This window comes from Anser cygnoides, chromosome 26 (genome assembly GCF_040182565.1).
Source record: "Anser cygnoides isolate HZ-2024a breed goose chromosome 26, Taihu_goose_T2T_genome, whole genome shotgun sequence".
NCBI lineage: Eukaryota > Metazoa > Chordata > Aves > Anseriformes > Anatidae > Anser > Anser cygnoides.
In genome coordinates, this window is record NC_089898.1 from 3,538,284 (window position 1) to 3,561,542 (window position 23,259).

General features: G+C 40.1%; 1 long non-coding RNA gene across 1 annotated transcript in view; it reads left to right on the forward strand.

Moving 5' to 3' along the window:
• The window catches only part of LOC106046254 (uncharacterized), a 237,577-nt gene that overhangs the window by 137,199 nt on the left and 77,119 nt on the right, over positions 1 to 23,259 (forward strand). The window contains exons 39-45 of the long non-coding RNA XR_010826660.1: positions 977 to 1,141; positions 1,343 to 1,520; positions 2,525 to 2,651; positions 5,414 to 5,486; positions 11,476 to 11,575; positions 12,464 to 12,538; positions 12,915 to 13,087. This is a non-coding gene — a long non-coding RNA (uncharacterized lncRNA). The remainder of the gene's footprint in view (positions 1 to 976; positions 1,142 to 1,342; positions 1,521 to 2,524; positions 2,652 to 5,413; positions 5,487 to 11,475; positions 11,576 to 12,463; positions 12,539 to 12,914; positions 13,088 to 23,259) is intronic.

Here is a 23,259-nt window from a genome sequence, read left to right on the forward strand (position 1 = left end):
AACAGTGCATTACACCAAGCCATAATAGCACAGTCACTTAGCAGAAAGAAAAGCTGAAGAAAATGCCACCCTTATTGTGGAAGAGTTCATTTTATCTCTCTGTTCCTATGCTAATAAAAGCAAGTAATTTCTCAATAGACACTGCATTGGCTTCAGGGATCTGGTACTGGGGCAAATACTGTGCTTGGCAGTATTTAAAGCCTAGGATAAGCTCCTTAGCTGTTGCATAGTGGGAAAGAGTTGTTTCTCCTAGGGATTAACGAAATGATACTTGGTACGTTAAGAGATCTAGCCATAGGGATTATGCTGATCTGCAATTGAAATATACAGTATGTTGTAGGGTTAGGAATATTTATGGCTATAGGACACGTTAGGAATTTTCCTGTTTTCAATTCCCTAGGCTTGATAGTTGTAACAGGTGTCAGATATGGAAGAAAGAGCAGGTCTCTGATTGCACTTAGCAATTTCTGTACTCTAATAGAGAGACAGAGAGCTAGGAAGGCAGATGCCCCTGTACACCATCAACTGATCTCATTAGAAATGCAGAATGAAGTTTTCGTTGCTTAAAGGGGAAGAGCTGGTGTTTGAATTCAAAATAAATCAGAAATATTAATGTATTCAAGAAATGAGTTTAATCATGTATTTAAAAACTATTAAATTAATGTTTCTCATTAGCGGCACAGCCTAATCACACTTTGCAAGCAGGGGGAAGAAAGTAAAGCAATATCATAAAAGATCAAACAGTGATTCAAAATTAATTAATCCAGCATTATATAAATCAGGTAGCTTCAATAAAAATACTAGTTGAGGATTCAGTTCTTATGGGCAAAATTAAAAATAAAAAAATGCCTTAATTAGTGCTTTTTCATTCGATCCAGCTGACCTATTTATTTTTAATTGAGCTACAGGGTGCTAAACATTCACTGAAAGTGATAATTGCGGTAGTAAACTTTATAACATTTCCCTTTGGACTTAGTACCTTGTTTTCTGGAGAATACCTCGGAATAGTGGAGAAAATTGATACCTTGCTGTGCTGAGAGTTCCTGTTCTCCGGATGCTGACCCGCTTCGTGTTACGGAAATACCCTGTGGATCTTGACACCGTTGTTTGGAATGTGCTAAAATTTACTTTGCAGGACAAGGTATGTGAACTAGGTACCATAAAAAAAAAAAAAAAAAAAAAAAGAAGAAAAGACAGTATTGGATGTTGTTATTAAATTGGCTTTAATACTTTGGCAAATTAAGAATATGGTATGCATGACAACTTCTGTAATGTGTTACTACTTTCACGTTATGTTCATACCCATATACCATCTTTGCACTGATCTTGTTTTTACTTCTAGAAGCAGACAAGGTGTCCTGAAACAGTTTTGCTCTTCTAGCTAAATGAGAGAGGAGAACCGGATCAGAGAGAGCATGAAGAAGGGGCACAGATCATTCCATGGACCTCATCATATGCACCGAACTGCGTTGTCATGGCCAATGATGTGAACTGGAGCTGAATGAACTGGTTTTAAACTGGTACTTCCCGTTGTTGTCTTACTCTCCTGTTTCTGGATATTCTGATATACTGAATTTTCCACACGTAATCCCCAGAAATGATTTTCAGCTTTGCAGCCTGGAGAATACCTTCCTCAGACAGGCTCTTCTTAAGCTTTCATGTGAAGAATTAAAGCTAATCTGAATGCCCAATGCTGAGGCCTTGAGTATTAGCATCGTTTTGGCAGCTCTTAGGTGAGGTTGTGAAAGCAGCTTTGTTACAGACAGTCTGAAAAAATATTAAAAGCCCAGATAAGGTTTATACAGTCCCCATGGTGGTTTTTAATGAAGATAAGTTGGGCTTCTAAGCCTCACGTCGATTCTGATTCTGGGGAAGGAAGGTAAGAGCATCCTGAGCCTGCCTGACTTCTCCAGTGCTTAAGCATGCGCTTAGCTGTGAGCGTGCCAGAAGTCAGTTTGTATTATTCACTCGATTTAAAGGCTCAGCATCTTATGGAATGGAACCAATAGATCTAGTTCATTGTGCGACAGGTATTTACTGCTGGGTCATAAATGTGATTCCATCTGGCTGACAACAAGTGTGGACTCCCTGAAATGCCTGTACGCTCATACACATGACAAACAACTTCTGTGAGTAGAATGACCTGTAACAGGAAGAATAAAGACTGCATACAAACATGAATTGGATTTTGGGTTCTGCCTGGTTATTTTCTTTATTTTTCCAACTACTATGGATTATACCAAATGATGCGGTGAGAAGAAATGTTATAAAAGGCCGAGATCTGGAAATCTTCAGCCTCACATTAAGATTTTAAAGTTGTATCTGAGCACCTATATTTCCATTACCAGTCCCAAATATTCAAAAATCATACACCAAGTGCTCTTAAAATAATGAGAGAAGTTTCTTGTCAAATGCAGTTATTAAGTCTTCTGCTTCACAAAGACACAATAGCATTATAATTTCAAGGTTTTGGCTGGTATATTAAAATATTTTATAATTGATACATTCTCATATATTTCAACAGCAAGGACTTGAGCATCATTTTCAGAAGATAAAGATTGTAAGAGCGAGCAACACAAAATATGAGGTTTGACTTTCCTGAATATACAGAGCAACCCCACTGCTGCTGCTGGAGTCACTGCTGCGTTACGGTAGGTGTATACACACATTTTGTAGACCAAGTGTTCAAAGTGAAATGTGGAATAGCATATTAAACATTATTGGAAGTAAAAATAAAAATAAAAAAAAGGCAGTGGGAAAATGTAGTGGATATAAATCCTTTGGAGACTTAGAATGGGGTTCCTGTTGTCCTGAAATTGTTGTGCTCATGTTGTGCTCAATTGTTAGGTAGGAGACAGGGGGTGATGGCAGTCCCTGCTGTCTAAAACACGACGTGGTCCTGCACAGAGGAGGCCGGCTGTCGAATTGTCTCACAACTACGTGCAGAAGTCTTGCTCTACTCCTGATTGCCTTCTTCCCTCCCGTGCTGTCCCACAGAGCTTCTGGTTGTCTGTAAAGCAAACCCAGACCGGCACGTTTTGATGTCACCGCTATTTGCCAGTTCTTTGTAGTTTCTTTTGAAGTGAGCTATCACTCAGGGGTTATGCAGACGGTTATAGCAGAGGCTATTTTTTTTCCAGCTGAAGAATCTATGGGTCACTAAAGCACCCCAAGCAAACTGAGAGCACCAGTCTTTAGTTCATAAATGATGTACTATCAAAGGATTAGGTGTACAAAGAGCAGCAGCATAGCTTCCCCAGTACACCCGGGGACGGAAACAAATGAGTACAAGCAAGAAACAGCTTTGATATAAGAAGTTGCAGATGGTAATTCCGCAATCTCAGTGAATTCTGCATAGTAGATGATCAAATGCTGAAGGTTAAAGCTCAGCACTTCCTCATTTTGCCCTGGCTCATGCAAAGCATTAATTTCAGATTTGTGTGGCTTTTCTGGAATTGTCCGTGAGCATTCAGCAGGGACATTTGGGGAAACTTGAAGTTCAGCTGCAATCAGAAGTCAGCAACTGTGTCTTGGACTGAATTGTCAGAAGGGGGTGTAATTCTCAGCCTTCCCATGCCAAGTGAATTTGCAATAATCAATTGTTTATTGATTTTTAGAGATGGATGTGGACATAAATACTGTTCTAATTGTTTTAAATTTCCAGAATTGTACCTAAGGTTGAAAAGCAACCAAAGTCCCCAAAAAGCCTTAAACTGAACACTACAAATCTGAACATGAGTCCAAAGTTTGTACAGAAGACCTGTCTCATTTTGAGAGGCCAGACTTTGCTCTTAAAACCTCTCTGGTGGTCCTTGTAATTTGCTTTACAAAGCTAATATAAATGACTTTAGATACAGATTCAGTTTTTCAAATGCTTCCATGCTTTGAGCATCCACGTCAGTAATCCACTGTAGGATTTCTGTTGGGCTTCTTGAAGTATGACTGAAAAGCACTCTTGAACATAATGGAATTTTTTTGCCACCATTTTAAATTGAAAAAAGCAAATAATTGTATCCATCTTAAGCAATCTACAGGATGAGTTAAATCTGTGTTTGGCAAGATTTCTGTGAAACCCTGAAACTCCCTCTTTAAGTTTTTCTCACGGCATAGGTGTCTCCTACCAAAGTATCTGAATATATTTTCAGCGCTGATGTATTCTTCTTCTAACCACCCCTGGGAAGTAAAGGGCTGCGCAAACCAAATTTGTGCTTCTGCTTTTCCAAACTGCCTTAAGTCCCTGGGAATTAGATGCTGCACTGAAGTGCTTTTGAAAAATCTCTGCTCACATGGCTTGCTCAGTGACACTTCAAGGGTTTGTGGGAGAGTAGAGAAGGGGAGATCTGATTTCTTAGGACTTCCACCCTTAAATTTGAGGTCAATCTTCCAGGCCTGTGAGGCTCTTCCATAAAGCTCTCTCTCTTGCAAGACTACTTTAAAAAACATGGAATGGTGGTTTTTTTTCTCCTTTTTTTCTTTTTCTTTCCATTCTGCAGCCACGTTTCTAATTTAAATAAAAGGAATAAATCATCCAAAAATGAAATGCTGTTAGTTCCTTGTGAAAGCTTAAGAGAATATTGCCTCTGTTATTTCTCCTGTGTAATTTTTGTATTTCTAGAATTTCTGTAAATTTCTTTCATTCTTCTCTACTGAGGAATTTCTTAAAATGATTCAGTCTTAGCAGTGTGTTATTTATGATGCTCTAAAGGCATTTTGTTGTGGGCAACTCTTTCTAAAATGATAATGCAAATAAATTAAAATCTCTGGCTGCAAAGTCTCCATGCTGGAGGGTTGTTATAACGGATCATAAAAACCTAATTTCCAAAGCTCTCCTGAATGTGCAAATAAACAAGGGGGCTGTTCAGCCAACGCTTCTTTTGAGGAGCTTGCCCTCTATCCAGAGCTTGCAATTACTAACGAAGGAAAGATGATTTGGCTGAAGGACTTGGAGTGTAGTTTCTGTCTGACACCCAGTCCTGCTCAGCTTGGCTCTGCCGTGCAGAACAATACTTTCTCACTCTGAGCTTAATTATGATCTGTGACCGCGCTTGTTATCCAGGGAATTCTAAGAAATGGCTTTTGAAGGGTTCAGATATGGTTTCAGTGTGTTAATAAAGAACTAATTACCTGTTTAGGATTAGTGATTAAAGAAAGTGAATTGAACTAAATAAAGCCCCTTTATTCTAGAATAGCTCGCTCTCTGTGGTTATTAAAGAATATCTATTTCTCTGTAAACTCATGCCCTACCGTAACCTTGAATTAACTTTCAAGTGTAGATAAGCCCCTAGGTTAGGGTGTGTTCTGTCTGGAGGGGATGGAGGAATGAGAATTTTATATATATATATATGTATATGTATATATATATAGTGATGAGTAATTACCACTAACAGTCTTCCTCTAATGCTTAAATTGGAAGGGATTGGAGCCTGGCCACAGGTGTGGGAATCCTGGGAGAGCTGAGCATCTAGAAAAATCTCCATGACTGTATTGTAAGTACAACAACTTCACAATGGCTTGAAACTAAAATGGTGTTTCTCACCTCATGCTGAAGCTTCAAGTACCTGCAGATTTGCAGCAGCGTGATACATTAGTATAAACCACTCTATCAGATAACAGAACGCATATTGGTACAGTTCTTTGGGTCCAGGCACACAGAAGGGTTAATTTTGATGAATATTAAAAGTACATACACCCAACTATAGTGTACTGTACTGTACAAAGGTTGGTAGAAAATGGCTGTTGTCTCTCAGAAACCCATTACCAGACTTTCTCCCCATTCTGAAATGCTAAATGAATTGCATTTCATTTCTAGCAATCACACATCATTTGACATCAAACAACATGCCAGCTCTTTAATAACATAATTACGGGGTATGCAAAATATCAATCACTGTCTAACTCGATTTGATTACACACCTACTGTTGTCAGTGATAGACCCCAGCCATGGGTGCCCACCTGGAGGCAGTTAAGTGAAAGTCAAGCTTAATTTGATTGCCGTTCAAAAGGAAAGGAAATCACAGTAGATATTGGAATTTAACATTTAACATAAAGCAGAACACAGATAGGAATTCAGCAGGCATTTGGCTGCTGGTGTGAGTGCAGGCATAAGCAGGAGCATGCAAAATACAAGTTTTAGGAACAGCTGCAGAGGGCAATCTAACTCAGATGACCCATGAAATCACTTAATGCCCACTGGTTTTCTACAAAATTCACTGTGTCACACTGGTTTGCTGCTTGGGTGGAGCCAAGAGTTGAAGGTCTGCACAATGCAGTGGTGGGACAAAGTTTTGTAACCCAGCTCCTAAGATAAGAAGGTGATAAGATGAAGTCCTGCCTGATTAGCCTTTATTCCAATTAGCTTTTTTTTTTTCTTTTTCCAATTCTTTTTTCTTCTTTCTTTATTTTTAAACCAGCATTACAGTAGCTCTGAGCAGTTCTTGTGTTGGTGGTTATGATGCTAAAGATCTTTTCTGGCACAGGTGAACGTTTCTGGGCATCACTTGCTTCTGTGGAGCTCTCAGCAAAGGGTGAGATGGGACAACATGGGAGAGAGCATGAGTGTAGAGGTGGAGATGACCTGAGGTTGTGAAGGGTGATTGATTTAGCCTGGGGTCCTAGCCAATAAGGCAAGGGCAGGAAAATGATAATAAATTCATTAGCATATTTTGCTAGTCCTAGAGCATAGGCAGCTTTTCTACACTAACTTCAGGTCTTGGAAATCCCTGTGCAAAGGTTCCTAAGAATAGCAGGTTAAAGGCCTATTGTAAATAGGTCTCCTTTGACGATGTGTGAAGACCTGTGAAGAAAAAACACCGCCTTGGTGTTCTCGTAAACATTTCATTTTGGCCTTAGGGAGCAAGCACGTAGACATGCTGCAAACTGTGAAACCATCAGCACAAAAAATGCATCTCTGAGTGGGCCATAATCATCCTGGAGGTAACTCTGTGTTAAAAGCTCGTGTCGGGATAAGTCTGACCTATTATTCTTCCCTTTCTTTGCCTTAATATTACAGGTCAGCAGGTGCCACTTCAGACACAGCTCTCATGCTCCCGTTTGCTTTTTTTTTCCAGTTAACTCTATAGCCCAGTCAGCCAGCCACAAACTGCTGGGTAAATACATGGAAAAGCAGTCTCACCCGTGAGGTTATAAATCGAAGAGTTTACTTGATTTCCATTTGTTCAGTGATCTGCTGCAAGTACAGATCACCTCAAATGATAACAGGGTTTCTGGAGCAGCTCTTTGTTTGATTCTGCTGCTTTGGGGCTGCGGGTATGACCTGGAATCGAGTGCACTATAGCAATATTTGCAAGTGCATGTTTTAATTTTCCCTACAGTTTTAATTTTACGAGGCAGTTATGTATGTTGGCTAAAGGTCCGTTTGTAATGACTGAAAAGATCAGGTGAATTTTAAAATATCGGACACTTAAAACCTCATTGCTGCTTTAATTAATCCAAATTTTAATATCTGAATGACTTCTTTGTTAATACATTAAAGATGTTTAGTGCTATTAATTGACATGTAACTGGGTAGCCGTGAATTTATTATGTGGCCTAAAATGCCAACTGGTGTGTTAAAGCTATTTCTGCGTTGCGGTTCTATTAAATGCCAGCTATAATTTGCTGTACGGACTGCTGGAGACTGACTGTTGATTAAGTTACCTACCAGTGTGGGCTCAATATCTGTCAGGGGACATTTATTATAAAATAGGTATGAAATACCTTGTTTGGGAGTCTCGGCAATGTGAGGGCCCTGAGCTGAAGAAATCTGGGAGATGAGGGAAGGGGTATGGCATCTGACACCCCGCGGTCTGTGCAAGGGCAGGGGTGCTGGCTTATTGAGTGGCAGCTGCCAATCAAATGAAACTCAGCCCTCCCATGTTACAAGTGTCCCCCCGTGGAAATTTACCTTGGTTCACGTGGACAGAAAGAGGCAATCCACCCAAGCAGACTTTATTTGATAACAGATGACACCTCTCCTCGGATGGTCCATTTGCTGAACTGACCAGAGGGCACTACCTATTAAATCAGATGTGTTGTCTGTGATACCTGGTGTAGTGAACGTGAAACTAGATACGTTATCGTCTGAATCAGGTATATTGCCTTGTGAAACCAATTTTTAGTAACTCAGCTTTGGAAGCAGATTTACCTTTTTTTTCTGGGTCACTTTTGCCCCATATCTCAATGAAATACCTGAATCATATGCCTGTGGGCAGCCTGTTCATAGCTTAGTTCTGTTTGTTGCCTTCTTGGGAAGAATTAATACTTTTATTGACTTAAGACCTAGAAAAACTAATTTTTTGGCTCTTATTGTGCTAGGTGTTGTATGGAAAGGCAGATTCACAGCTGAACTGTTGTCCTGTCAGTCCTTTCATGTTGGTAGGCAGTTGTAGGTAGATGATGTGTTCCAGTTCAAGCATTGGTTTGGCTGATCTGTGAATAACAAGGTTATCGAAGTAGCTGGAGTTTGCATCTATATATTTCCTTCAGGAAAATGATTTCCTTCTCAGGCATCCTATACAGGAATTCAGTCAGGGTATTCTAAGCAGCATGTTTATAGTGACAGAAATCTATTTAGAGAGCGGAAAAATGTGTGAAAATTTTTAGGAAGTGTGTTTGTATTCCATTAATTAATTCTGTTAATGGGTGCTGCAGCAGAGACAAGGGCTCATTGTGCTAATCTGCACCCAGAGACGCGAAGAAGCAGTCTGTGCCCAGAAAATTACAGTCAAGGCAATGAATGGGAAAAAAAAAAAAATAAATATTATTTACTCCTGGTTTAGTTCTGTTGGAGTTGGAGAAGTAAACTGTTTTTTGTTGTTGAAGTTTTAGGGAGGATTTTGAGAAGATTCATAGCTCTGCACATCAGAAATGTTACTGCTGTCTGTGTCTATACTTGTTTAGACCTTACACAGTTTATGGACTGTATCATTGCTCTCCTTTGAAGGTGCCATCAGAAAGGAACAGAAGGGGTTGTTAAAGGTTCACTAAGTCACCCAACCATTCCCGTAGCATGGGACACCTTTGCTGATGTAATGGTATTCATGAAAGAACCAAAGCACAAAGAAAGGGAATCTAATAAATACCTGAACTTCAGAAGGCAGAATATCACAGCAGGTCATTTTTCTAAATTATTTAAGCACAGTGTTTGCTATGCGCCTCTACCATTTCTCAGGTGAGGATTTATTACCTTTTAATTCATTTAAATATCTAAAATTTATTTGATTTGGGAGGAGAAAGCAGACAAGAAGGCAAGAAAAATGGCTTTGTTCCCTTTATGGAAAATTTAAGTGATGGCACTAGTATTTACTTGCAGCCAGAGGACTCGAGTAAGATGTATGCAGGTCATTTATTGTGAGGGTCTTTTACACCACTTTGGCATAACAAAGACTCCTGTGTGAAAATATTCCATAGTGGAATAGGAACTGGAATATACTTCTACATTTTTTTCTGATTTTCTTAACTGCCACAGTGCTGACAAACTTCTAAACTCTAATTTTTTTATTTTTTTAAGTAACAGAATTTTTGAACTTGGAGTGGATTAATTAAACCACATTGTTAATTCTCATCTAGATTCAGAGTAGCCTTAGGTCAATTTATCATACTCCATTTATGAATGATATTAAACTGCACTGAACAAATAGTCTTCATGGGGATTTAGTACAGTTTAATAAATCCATTTTAGAACTTGATGCAGATTAATTTTATTGTGTTCTTTTGTGCAGATATTTTTTTAAGCAGGGGGAGAGGAATTTAAAGAAAACAAGTTTCAAACTGAAAAAAAAATACTCATTACTCAATTCTATTTATTTATTTATTTCAAATTTAGTATGTGAAAGGTGTGGTTTACAACCCCAGGAAACATTATCTTGTGCAAAATTTAGCCAGTTAATCTGCCCATTATTTATCAAACAGTATGGTAAGGCTGAAATACATTCTGCAGGGGATAACTTGCTCAACAGAGCATAATCCTCCCCATCTATCATCAAATGACTTTATACATGCATAAATTTTTCCTTTATTTGACCAGCTTTATGGTGCTGGAAATGCAATGCTTGGGTTGTTAAGCCTCTTTTCCTCTGTGCTGCTACAAACTAGCTTTGCTGCTTATAATATTATGTGCCAAGTGAGGTTTTTCCCAACAATTTAGCTGCTGTTTGCTTCAAAGCACCGTCAGCCCACCTCATTGCTTTGTTGCAAATTTTTCTGGGGATGCAATAACGTTTGCTCACATTGAAAGTAACTTTGCAGAACTCGAAAGCTTGGTTAAGAGAAGGGATTAGGGAAGATCCTTCCCACATCAAGTTCAAGGGAATGCCAATTAATCCACGGTTAATAAATCACAACAAGAGCAGCAGCATATCTGTAACTGAAATGAGAAAGAAGAGATGTCAGCCTGCTATTGTTCCCCAATCCAATCTGCGAACAGCTGGAAGCTCTTGGCCAGCCATGGACTGATTTGCATCTCTTCTCCATCCAGGAAATCCACTGCATGGAACCAATAGATGCTTTCGAGCTCAAAGTAAGCAGGGAAAGGAGGTAGCTGTTCATCACTTTACAGTGCTGTTTTGTGACTCTGCCCAATGCCTATAATGTGATTCACAGAGAGGATAAAAGGACGTTTAAAAAATTTAGAGACAAACACTTCCAGTTTTTCCTCTCTGCTTCTCTCTTTCATTAAGCTTAGGTAATAGCTCAGGTGAGAGGCTCCTCCTCCTCTGGAGAATTAAGAAGTAAAAATGATGCTATCCATCTGGTACAGGTCCACTTTGAAATACTTAGTCTGTTAAGCTATTTATTTCCAGCTAATATGGATCTTTGCTCTCTGAACTAAACAAGCTCGAGAGCAGGCTAGGAAAGCTTCCATACAAGACGACTGCTGCCATCCCTTATTACATCTCCTTTTGATCAAACCTGCAGGCAGGCTTCAGATGGAGACAGTTTCTCATACACCTGGGAGTTACTCGGAAGAATTTAATGGAGTCATAACAGACTAAAAGGGGAATTGGGTCTACTCAGCTCTTCCCTAAATAATTTCAGTTCAAGTTTTCCCTTTGACTTCACTGGGAGTTAAGACTTGTTGGTATTGCACTTGGGTTTTGAATCGTTTTGAGGTTAGTAACATAAGCCCTCAAGAAAAGGGTCCTGTTAAGGATAGCTGGCCGCTGTCTATTCTTCTGCCTTAATGGGTAAACTTTCAGAGGTATTTTGAGCAATCAGACATCTTTTTTTTTTTTCCCAGAGCTGATGATATTTGGCCACTCTATTGCCTATCCCTTGCAGAGCTGCCAGGTTTACAGCAAGCAATTTCTTTGCATTTATTTCTGAAAGCCTTGCTCTTGTGTCACACAAAATCCCTCCTCTGTAGGACGAAATATTCATCATAAAAACTTTGTTGTGCGAATCAGCTGTGAATCTTTTACATACCATTTCTATTTTCTATATTTCATACTATATATGTCTGCATATGCATGATGAAGCAATGGGAGCTGTGAAAACAGGGAGCAAGTTGAATTTGGAGAAGTCCCCACGCTGATGATGGTCTGTGATACGTTCAGCTTGCATGTCCAGCACTCACACGTATGTAAAAATATGGTCGTGTCATCCTCGAAATTAAATAATGGAAACATTTCAGCTGAAATACATTTAACAGAAAGAAGTGCTAATTTCAAAGCTGTGGTTTAAGATCCTACTTACCGGATGAATTTATGCTGCAGGAGGGCGTTACAGATACAGTGTTCTGTTTGTGGAAAGTGAAGTGCATCAGAGAGGGTTTTTTTTCCCAAGAAAAGGGGCGTTTGCCTGACTAAGCTGAGATGATTCAGAAGTCTGAAAGAGTGCTATGGATTTTGCAGGGGCACACAGTGTCCTTTGCACTTGTGGAGAAAGTTTCCTTGAGTTACATACCTGCTGCTTCTTTCTTAAAATTGCTAGGATTAAGGGCTAAAGGTGATTCCTTTGGTGTCTTATCTGAACGTTTTCTATTTGAGTTCACTTATAATCAGAGTCTGTTCCACACAGCCCTTCTGCAAATGCCTAGGACAAACCACATGGCTGGTTTTCTAATGGCAGCTCTGATGTTATTGAGAAGCAGTTTGTCAAGGAAGCATCACTGGAAAAATAAAGCTCCTCCTACAGACAGTGGGAGCAAAGTAACCATTAATGCATGTGATGGTAGAGGGGGCCATTGACTTGATAACCACCATCACTACAAGGGCATGATAAAATACCTAAAAGTTGGGGCATGTAAGACTCTGCCTAATCTCCAGTTTCACATAATTGCACCATGACAAATGAAGGCATTAGACTTGATAAGGTTTTAATAAAAATGCAAATACAGGAATCCTGCCCTAGAAATGCACAGGAGTATGAGCTAGAAGTAAGCTCTTAAAAGTAAAATAAACTGCTTGTTTTGTCCATGGTGATAATGGATATGAGTATGTTGCTTTGTGTGGCTTTTTATTCTAGGTATAGTGGAAATATGGTAACGGGGGAATTTCAGTTGTATTCAGAAGGCTGTCGCAGTCCAGAGAGAGCGACCAGGTGAGATCCAGACACATTACAGAGGTTGCTGTTGCATACACATTTCTGGTATAATGGTATATGTAGATGGTATATATTAGATGATATATATATATATATATACACACACGTGTGTGTCTGTCTATGTATGCACACACATTTTTTTCCTTCTGATGTGTTTTATCTGGCCCTGATGCTGAACTGTGTCAGCAACAGCTCATTAGTGTGCTCTGCATTACTACTGCAAACCACATTTCTATTTCTCCTTTTGGTTCATGTTGTCAATGTGACCGATAGCTTTGACTGCACTAAATAACCTTTGTTTTCCTGGTTGCCGGGTCAGCACTGATGTTTCCAAAGCTGTTTGGTCTGAATATCCCCTGTTATCAATTTACAGGCGATGACTGAATCTACATATAGAAGAATTTAATGAGAGAGCAGAAGTCATTCTGCAAAACTGTCAATGGATTAGTGCTTGTACGACCCAGACAAGGATTTGGCATTCAGAGAAGACGTTTATCCTCATGAGATGAGCACAAGATTTCTGCAGTGGTGTGAATTTCTGCACAGGTATGTAATAGATGATCCCTGTCCCAAAGGACTCTGTCCTGTTATTGATGAGGGCACAGCATCCCATTTCCAGGGGTCATGATACAAGAACCTCTATTAATAGGAAAAATAAATACCTACTGCTGTTGTTTATATTTATTTGCCAAGTGTTATGAAACAGAACTTGGGAAGAGCCTGCTAAGCTGATCTGAAGTTGTAAATGATCAAGGCGAGTGGTGTAATCAAGGGTCTGGAAGACAGCATGCATATTAAACAGAATTAGAAAGCTCATAAAGCCAAAGCAACTACATCAATAAATCATTAAACACTTAAGACTATTCTGTAGGTGGAAAAAAAAACATTGCAGCATTCCCCATGGAGATGATTTTATTACTCTGTTTCGTGTGATTAAAATGAATCCTTTCGCTTCACAATACAGTCCAAAATAGAGCAGCACAAAAGGCTGATAATTAGCGTAGACCATCTGGAGGAAGGTAAGGCTTCTTTTAAAAGGAGGGTGACGCCAATTTTAAAATATGCAAGATTTTCACCTGAAGTAGAGAAATGCTGAAGTGAGCAACTGGAGAAATTGAATTAATTTAATGATGCAGGACTTTCGTTAGCAGGCAGTGATCTATTTGATGTCTTGTTGCTCAAGATGAATTTTTAATAGAGTACCAACTACTCAGAGGTCTCTTTCACAACACGAGTTTTTTCTTTTTATTTGTGCTCATATCAAGAGTTGGGATAGGCTAAGATATCAAATGAAGCTTGCTTTGTAATGGCCCCAGGATTACATATTTGTGTATTCATTTTAGTTATTGGAGAAGAGTTGATTTGTTAGATTTTATCTGCTTTTGATTATTAAATGTCTTCCATCTTGTCTCTCACCTCCCCCTGCTTGAGGCTATTCTAGTGATACCAACTCCAAGGATTACAAAATAAAGCAGTTGTTTTAAGTCATGTGACTGTTTAACCAAGTAACATTTTGTTAAGCTCTTTTGCCTTTTGATGTTTAAGGCTTAAGGGTCCACAATGGCTGATTATGGAGAGAAACAAACATCTCATTCTTAAATAAGCTTCAGATTTTCATTCTCTTTTAAAATTACTTCAGGAGCAGGGGCTTGAAAAGAGGAAAAAATCACGTATTAAAAGTCATGAAAAAAACAATAGCCATTTTGCATCCAGGATACAGTTTCTGATGTATCTAAGAATAATCTATCCTGTCAAAGAGCCCAACCCTGACATTATATGTTCAAGCACCCATGACCATGCTACATCCTTTACATTATGTGCATATAATGCAGAGCAGGGCCTTATTCCAAAGAAGAGAAAGTGAACGTCACTTTTTAAAAGGCAGTTGATTTTGGACACCTTAAGATTATTGACAAAGACTCTTTTCTGAAAGCAGGTGTATGGCTTGTGCTTTAGGAAAATCAGGCTCTCTTACAGCACCTCGAGGTAGGCACCCAAAGGCACCAAACCCTTTTTTAAAACCTGTCTGACTTTTATTATATGATAACAATCAATCCGTATTGACTGAGGGGTTGGAATGAAAGCTACTGCTAATATTCAGAATGCACTTTTGAGAGCACTAATGAGCAGGGAGACGGACCTCTTTTACAAGGAAAGGAGTTGGAGCTATCAGGCTTTAATATCTGCAATTGCTCTTTGAGACTATTTTAATAAATTTTGGAAGTGAATCTTATATTATTGAGAGTTGAAAAGGGGAGGGAAAGGAGGAGCTCGCTGTATGAATTTGCTCTCCAGGGAGCACAGGAATGGTTTCATCCTGTAATTGCTTCTGTACAAAGTTATAGCTATTACTTAAATGTGTGTACGTGTGCATACAAACATGATTGCCATCTACCATCACGTCCTTTCAAACTCAGCATATTCATTTCTATTTACGTGCCTATGATCTTAGAAGGCCCCCTGCTATGCTGCAGCTTCTTATGAAAGGCTCTTTCATTGACCTGATGTTATCATTGTATACAAAATCTACTCTGTGCCTTAAAATGACTGTAGAAAGCCACAGCAAACAGAGGCACAGATAAGGAATAATGGCTGACTATAACAGCTGGATCGGTCCACTTAATTTGTGAGTCCTAATTAAAGCAGAGAGGACAGGATGAAGCCCCCAAGACTGTGTTATTTATATTTCTGCCACTGTGGCTTTCTGTCAGCGAGAGAAATCAGCTTTCTGGCTCTCTTCTATGAACTTTTCTAATTTGTGTACTAAGCCTTTGAGTTTTCTTAATAAATGCATGTTCATTAAGCAACACATCTGGGATCTAGATGTTCAGTTCTGAGGTCTGGGTGGTGGCAGCATCAGGCTTGGACACCTCCATAGCTTGTTCCCATCCCAATCGCAGCAGGAAATGCTTATGCATTACTTAATTTTCCCCATTGTTTTCATTTACATATGCTAAGCTGATGGATACTTTAGTGTTTTTCTCATTCTGACCTGAAAATATGGATGGTTAACTGTGGGTTTGTTTTTGTTTTTCATATACTAACAACCAAGTTTTTGCTCCTGATGTTGACAGAAGAGATTGAGTTATTTTCCCTCGGAATGGATTTTGTTGACAGGATGGATTTAGGCTGTTGACAAAACACATTCTGTTAGCATGGTGGCCTAAAGCTTTGATGAAATATGTTTTATTGGCAGGATGGATTGAGATTGCGGTGACAAAATGCAAACAGCCTAATCCATTCCGTTGATAAAACACATTTATCTAACTATCAAATCCATCCAGTTGACAAACCTATTTTTGTTTGAAACTGAAAAGCAGTTTTTTGAGGAGAAGAAATAAATTCCCACGGAGCCTGCTGAAAAGCTGTGCTAGAGGTGTGGACCTCTACAACAGAGGTATTAAAAATGGCACGGAAGGTAACTGCTGATGGAAATCTCTCGCATTCCTGCAGCCCAACACAGCCCTGCGCTGTCTGCACACTGGGTGCTCCGCAAGTTCTCTGCGTCTTGGAGCATCCCAACAGATTTTCAAGGGAGGGCTACGAGACGTGCTCAGAGCTGACCCGGCAAATTGAAATTAAACGCTCTGCTGGATGCTCAAGCTCAGCACATCAATAGCTAGATGGGGTTTTGGTACCTACAACCCACCTGCTGTTTGAAGCAGCTGGGTTTCACCAGTGATAACTCTGTGGTGTTCATCTGTCTGTAATTACTCACCTCTCTTCCCTCTCTGACATTTCTGCCTATCTGTGATGCCTGAGTCTTCCTTTCTCCCAGGTCATCCCCCTGCTTACCATAACTTAGTTAGGGTAGGAGTTTGTCCATTTTTATTTCAGTCTCAGTTTATTTCTCCTGAAGGTTTCCTGCTCAGAGTTCAGTCAGTTAAAGACTGACAGCAAACAAATGACAGCAAAATTCTGAGCTGTCTCTTCAGGCTTTCACGTTTCAGATGTTTTCCTTCAACTGCATGGGATCAAAAGTCATTATTCCCCTCCCCTACATTCGTACAATCTGTTTCTAATGCATGGGATGGGAACAATCTGGTCGCACATCCTTCCTTGCTGTGGGATCAGATGTAGTGTTTTGACCGTTCTGACATTTAAAATAATCGGAAACGGAGCACTTCTCCACTCAGTCAATGGAGTCGTGTTCTTCGTGTGTCAGGGGACATAAGAATCAGTATATTAATACCACTAAGCAATGTTTTGACACTTGAAGTTGTTCAGTTTAAATAGAAATTTAAAAATAATAGATTTGATCAGTCAGGTGAGAGATCCAGAAATTAACATTCCTCCACCAAACTTCATCTTATGCCAAAAAAGGAAGGGAAAAAACGTGTGTTGCTTATAACTCTCCACTCAAACGGTTATCCTGTGGCACCCTGAGCTTTGGGCTAATACACTGAGGCAAGTAGCACCTGTAGCGCTGCCAAATTAAAAGCATTTTAAGTCAGTAGGGCTCAAATGTAAATGACTTCACCAGTGTGAAGCAGACTGGAGCAGTGAGTGGTTTTCCTCGCGAGCTGTCTTGCTCTTGGCGCCAGCGGCTGCCTGTCTGACAGCCAGATCGAGCAAGGTGTGGGGTCCCAAGGGAGAGCTGCTTTAATTAAGCTTATTCACGCCGACTGTGCAGTAAGGATCGAGCTAAAGGTGTTGGCTGAATAGACGCTGCAGGATTTTTTTCCACCAGAATATTGCTCTGAAACCTCCCATCCGGGCAACCCTCTGACTGCAAGGGGGAAGTCTGACATATGGGATGTTTCCTTGTGTTTCTAAGCCCAAAATACGTCTGCGGCGGCTCTCATAGGCACCTGTGTTAACTGAGGAGGAATCCTGGCACCTCGGCACGACTAACATCTTGTAAGCAGCGATAGCATTTTGCTTCTGTTCCTTGGGGGTAGCACGTGTGAGGCTGTGCAAGAGAAGAACGACTTGTTCACTGAAGACACAGAAGTACTCTCTGTGGTATTAAAGGCTGAATTATCTCTAATGACCTTTTTGCAACATGTGTGTGTAAAAGGATGAATAGAAAGACATAAATGCATTTGTTCTAGTTAACTGAGTCCCTGGAAAGGGCTCGCAGGCAGTGGGAAGGGCTAAGAGTGGTCAGATCAATAGGAAAACACTTCAGTGCCAATCTTGCTGCCAGCCTGCAAGACAAAAGGAAAGAGGAAAACGAGCCATAAAGGCTTTCATAAACTGTTCTGTGCTCACATTGTGCCTAAAGGCAGAGTCTAACTCTGTCTATGGAGAGCCTCAAACCTCCGGTCTGGTTTCCAGCATCCTTCCCGGGAGGTGACTCCCTGGTATAATACACTTCCAGGGATAGGCAGGCTGCATTTCTGTTTCATCCCATTACTTCTAGATTTTGTTGTTGTTGTTGTTGTTGTTCTTCACTGTTTCCTGTTAGGTACTTTGCATCGTCCTCCTGTGTCTGCTCTTCCTTTGGTGTCAAAATGGGTTTACCTGACCTGTGTGAAATGGTGTTTGTTCTACCTTCTTAATTAATTATGCTGACACGACTGGTGAAGAGGATGCCAAGGACTGTGGCATTAGCATTCAGAAGCGTTTTCACAGGATGAAAAAGGGCAGAGCAGGGAAACAAAAGAAAGCAGAAAGATAATGAGGGAGTCCGTGACCTTTCTGAGGTCTCATTCCCAGAGACTCATGGATTATTTCAGTGGCTGTGAAATTACCAATGTGTCATTACTGTGCATGTGGGCAAATCCTTCTGGAGGGTGTCCCACAGAACTGAATGGAAAATAATAGAGTTTCAGTAGGCTGAGAAAAGGATTTTCACTCTGCTATAGCTTTCTACAAGTGAATTCAAAGTCCCTATAATCATTTGAACAATACTTTGGTGTGACAATAATCTTGAAGGAATGGAGGACCGGGTTTTCTCTGGATTTCCAGGTATCCTGTCCATTTTGTAACTGAGAAAGTACAAATAGGGCAGTGGACCTGCCTGAAATGATGCTGCCAAAAGTGGAAAGAACAGATTTCAAACAACTTGAACTTCAAGTCATCTTTCCTGTGGAATTCTGTAGTTGCATCTCTACAGAATTGGCATTCTAAATTTTTCTAACATCAAGTCCTATTTTTGAAGTGTAAGTGTTGTGCGTAGTTATTGGCCCTTGCTAAGTGCAGTTGTAACTCTGTTCTTTCCTCAACTGAGGCTGAATTTTACAGATAATGCTATTTACCCTGAGGGCTTTGTCGTGCAGATATTAGTGTATAACTATGTGCAACAACTCAGTTCAAGGAAGTGGAAGCAATCCAATATCTCTGCATGCAATATTTATTGTTATATGCTATAAGAAAAATCCATTTGCATATGAGATGCAATGGAGACCATAAAATAACATGCGTTGACTGTAACCATCATTGTTGAATAAGTTAAAATACCAAATGATTTATGAATGTTATTTTCCTTGATTAAAGGAGATGACGTTGGTTCCGGAGGGTGCTGCTATTCAACAGCCTTCCTTCCTCAGACTTAATGAAACAGTATCAATTTTGCAAAGAACAGGCATGCTTATGAAATGCTTCCAGACCTGCACGGATCTGACTTGAGAATTTCAGAAATTATTGTTCTTGAGCGTATGGTGCAGGTCTTAACATATTATCCACCTGTAATAGGCAATGTGCTAAACTGCAGTCATATTTTGGAATAGAATGGTACAAAATTTCTGCTCCTGCATAAAGTCTAACTTACTACTACATTTGGGATAAACTCACATGAGTTCTGTGCTTTCCAGGTATTTCTTTTAATATGGCGGGTCTGGAAGGTGAGCATTGGCTGCACTGAAGGTGATCAAATAAACCTCCACTCTGATGAAGCCAGGATTTTATGCACACTATTTTGTCCTATGTTTAGATTTGGGAATGAAACGTAAAATAAGTGCAGAGTACTTTTAATTGAAAATGAGCCGCAGAATATTAATCTGCAGTGAATATAATTTCCCTAAACAAAATAGTATCAAAAAGCATTCAGCTCTGATACATCCCTACTCTGATGGTTTGTGACTGTGAAATTCTTGGGTTGAAAAGAAGTGATTCTGAGCATCAAAAAAGAGGTGGTGATTTCCAAAACACAAATAGCAGCTGGTCACACCAGTCCACTACAAATGAAGTGGAAGGCAAGCAGGTGGTGCTGGACACTGAACTGAAAAGCTGATCTTTAGTTTCAGATTTCCAACTGCCATTGCTGTTGAATTTTAATTCATATCTACTTCTAGCACTGCTCTTTCCTTGTTTAGATAACGAAGAAAACTTGGCTATGAGTTTTACATAGCAATTGCATTTGTTCTGAGGTTACCTTTTTTAACTGGTACTGTAGTTACCACAGCAACAGTAAAACGGCTTAGTTATAATATGAAAACTTTCTTTACAGAAGCAAATCTGGTAAGATGTCATGAACCGTCTTGAAGAAATATGTATGTTCCAATAAAAATCATCGAATGTTTCTGGGGTTACTGTAGCAATACATTAATGATTCTATACTTAAGATCTTGTCGGTATCTCCCTTATAAATCTGCCATAGTTAGTCATGAAACCAGCCTGAAATGTTGCATTGCAAGCTCTCAACTTGGGAATGATTAAAAACTGTCTTTCCAAAACAAATTGATTGAATTGAATGCAAAAATAAGCAGCTCTTGTTACTCCCCCCTGTAACATATATATAGACACCTGAGGACTGATGAATGAAAATGAAGCTTTGAGGATGGTATTTTTTAAATTCATGTCCCAGAAGTGGTGTTTTGGAGGGAGTAAAGAAAGCAGCAAGATTGGCTAGTCTGGAGCAGAATACCATGGTAGTTTTTCACAGGTATAGCCAGTGCCGAAAGCCCAGCTCTGTACCTGAAATCCATCAATAATAGCCAGCTGGTTGGCGGGCATGGGCATCTGTAAGGTTTCCCTTACAATGTTTGATACTCACGAGGTTTTCAGTGTGTTTATCCTCTTAATACTAAGCCGGGTAGAGGAGCAGTGCTGTTATTTCTGTTGTGCAGGTGATGTGTGGGCCCATCACCTGCAGCTTTTTCTTTTTATCTTCCAATAATTGGTTCATTCTGGGAATATGGAGAGTTTATGTTCCTGTTAGTCTTCTCAGCCCATCACCTTTCCAAAGGAAACAATACATAATAGCATTCTTCTAGCAAAATCGTGGGTAGGAGAGGGAGGAAGGCTGAGATTATTCTGCCACGGAGGTGTTACTGTTTCGGGTATTATCCTGTGCTTGGAGTTTTCCTATCACCTCAGTATGTGTTCCCATGCGGTTATTCACAGCTGTGCAATAAACACAGGAAATTAATCTATATATTTCCATCCGAAGATGATAAGTAGGGAAAGAAATTCAATTAAAAACCCAGTTGTGACAGCCACTTGTCGATGTTTCTCAGGAGAGCAGCAGAGACGCACGGGCTCTGCCTTGTCTATAAGAAACCTTCATGGGCCCAGCCTGTTCCACGGGCTTGCTGCTTGGTGGAGCACCAGAGCCACATTTGCGCAGGTCTGGGGACCATCACACTGCAATGAACATCAGCCCCTGCCGCGCTGCATCCAGAATATTCACCACAAATATTTTTCACTTGGTGGTGAGGTGTGTAGCGATCGATTTTGACGGGGTTGCTAGATAGAAAAAGTTTTACACCAACAGTGTACCAGTTAGTGGATCTGGTGTACAGTTGCATCAAACTTTAAGTTGAATGGGAGCAGTTTTTGAACTAAAGATTTTTTTAGTACGTGGAAGTAGTACCATGCTTGGCACAGCACGATTAAAAATGTGTAGCAGTAAAGCAAGCATTAGGAAGAACTATAATTCTCTTACTTCAGGTAAAATGGAGAATTTCAGCTGGATGTCTTTATGTGAGACAAAAATACTTACAGTCCTCTTAGGTAATCAGTTATACGGAGGCCTGTGTGTCTTGAAATTCAGGAGCCTTCCTCTTCAGGAAAGGAGGACACTGTGATGGCCAGCTGGGAAAAAAGAAGCCATTTCATGGGACATAATCGCACCTCTTGCAAGATGGGGGAAATATCAGCCTTGAAGCCCTTTTCTCACTAGTGGCAGGTGCAGTCCCATGTATAAATCAGGGTGGATGAATGCTGGTGCAAGAGCAGGAAGAGCCATCACAGGCTGATCTACTGACAGCTGATGTACCGCAACGTGCCCACTGAGCTATACAGAGAGACCTTGTCTGGTGACAGATGGCAAAACACTGACCACAGCAACTGGAAAGGCCCTGAGGATACGTGGAGGCCCACACGATGTGTTTTTGAGGTCTGAACTGCAGGCAGGGGATAATTCACCAGAATTCTTGGGCTCCTTGACAGCTGCTACGAGGACTCTGTCAAGGTGGTTACTGGCATATGGGTGCATAGATGGCACGTATTCAGTCAAGGGCACAGCAGTTTGGATTTTCTTGTTGTGCTGTAGAAAATGATTACAGAGCCGCAAATGGGTAGCTGCATGAGTTACATCAGTCTTGCTGTCCAGGTAATCAACTATATGTGTCAGTATCTGTCTAGATTATAGCTGATTGGTATTTATCTAAGCTGGGTAAATCATTAATAGGCCAATCTTTTAAACAAATTATTATAATCTAGTCTGTTTATAGGTTAAGGACCTTAATTTATTTTATAGTGCTTTTAAAAATTATTTTAACTTTTTTTTCTGTTTTAAAATGCATAACTCAAGATGAAAATTTGGGGATTTTTTTTACTGTACTTTTCCTTCAGGCTCAGACTTAACATTTTCCAAGCAACCTCAGAGTAGCTTTTAGTGTAGGGATTTGTCTGAATACTGAAAATGAAATCTGATTTATTTTATCTGGTTAGTGTGAATGAAGTGTACTCCTTCAATGCCAGCTGGCAGAATTAGGTAGCTGTGGAAGAGACTGTGTAGTACAGTACCTAAAGTAAAGATGAAGATTTCTTTGATTTCTGTCAGGGTCATAATTCTACTATTCAATTTGATCAAAGAAAACTAGATCAACTAAATTTGTTATTTTTTTTTAGAGTAATTTTTATGAATCTCCAGTTTTACAGCTGGTAGCTTCATTTTTATTCCCATGCAATCTACTTTAGTGACTGAACGGCAAAATTGGATTTCAAGGCATGCTGCTGTCAAAAAGCCCTCTTTCTTTGGCAAACTTGCAGGCGGTGATCACTAAAAGAAATTTTCAGCCAGCCAGAATGTGACATCTGGAGTAATTACTGACTGTGCAGATCTGGGGTTAACCTGAGGATGTTTCGTTAGATATTCAGAGCAGCACAAACAAGCAACAAGAGGAAGAATGGAATAAATCGGCTATATCCTTTAAAACCTGTGAGTTACTGCCCCGGTCTCCCAGTACAAAGGATGTTAAAATAGAGCTATGGACACAGGCAGCAGGTTGTTGGAGGATGGCTGGAGCTTCAGATCTGGGGGTTTCACCACCTCTGACTTGTTCTTGTGCTATGTCAAGCACTGAGCTACAGCCAGGCAGGTGCCACCAGGCAGAGTTACCGCTTCTTTAAATGTCACACAGAAGCGTGTCCTGTTGTGTATTGCCAGCCAAATACCTCTCCCTTCTCCCTCTCACTTTCCAGTGTGAACACGGACTCAGCATCAATAAAATTACACGGGCTGGCAGGCAGATAAAAAAGCAGCAAACATCAGCTGACAGCGTTAAGCGATGGTCGCGCTGCCTTCAGGTTGCATTTGTAGCTGGTGC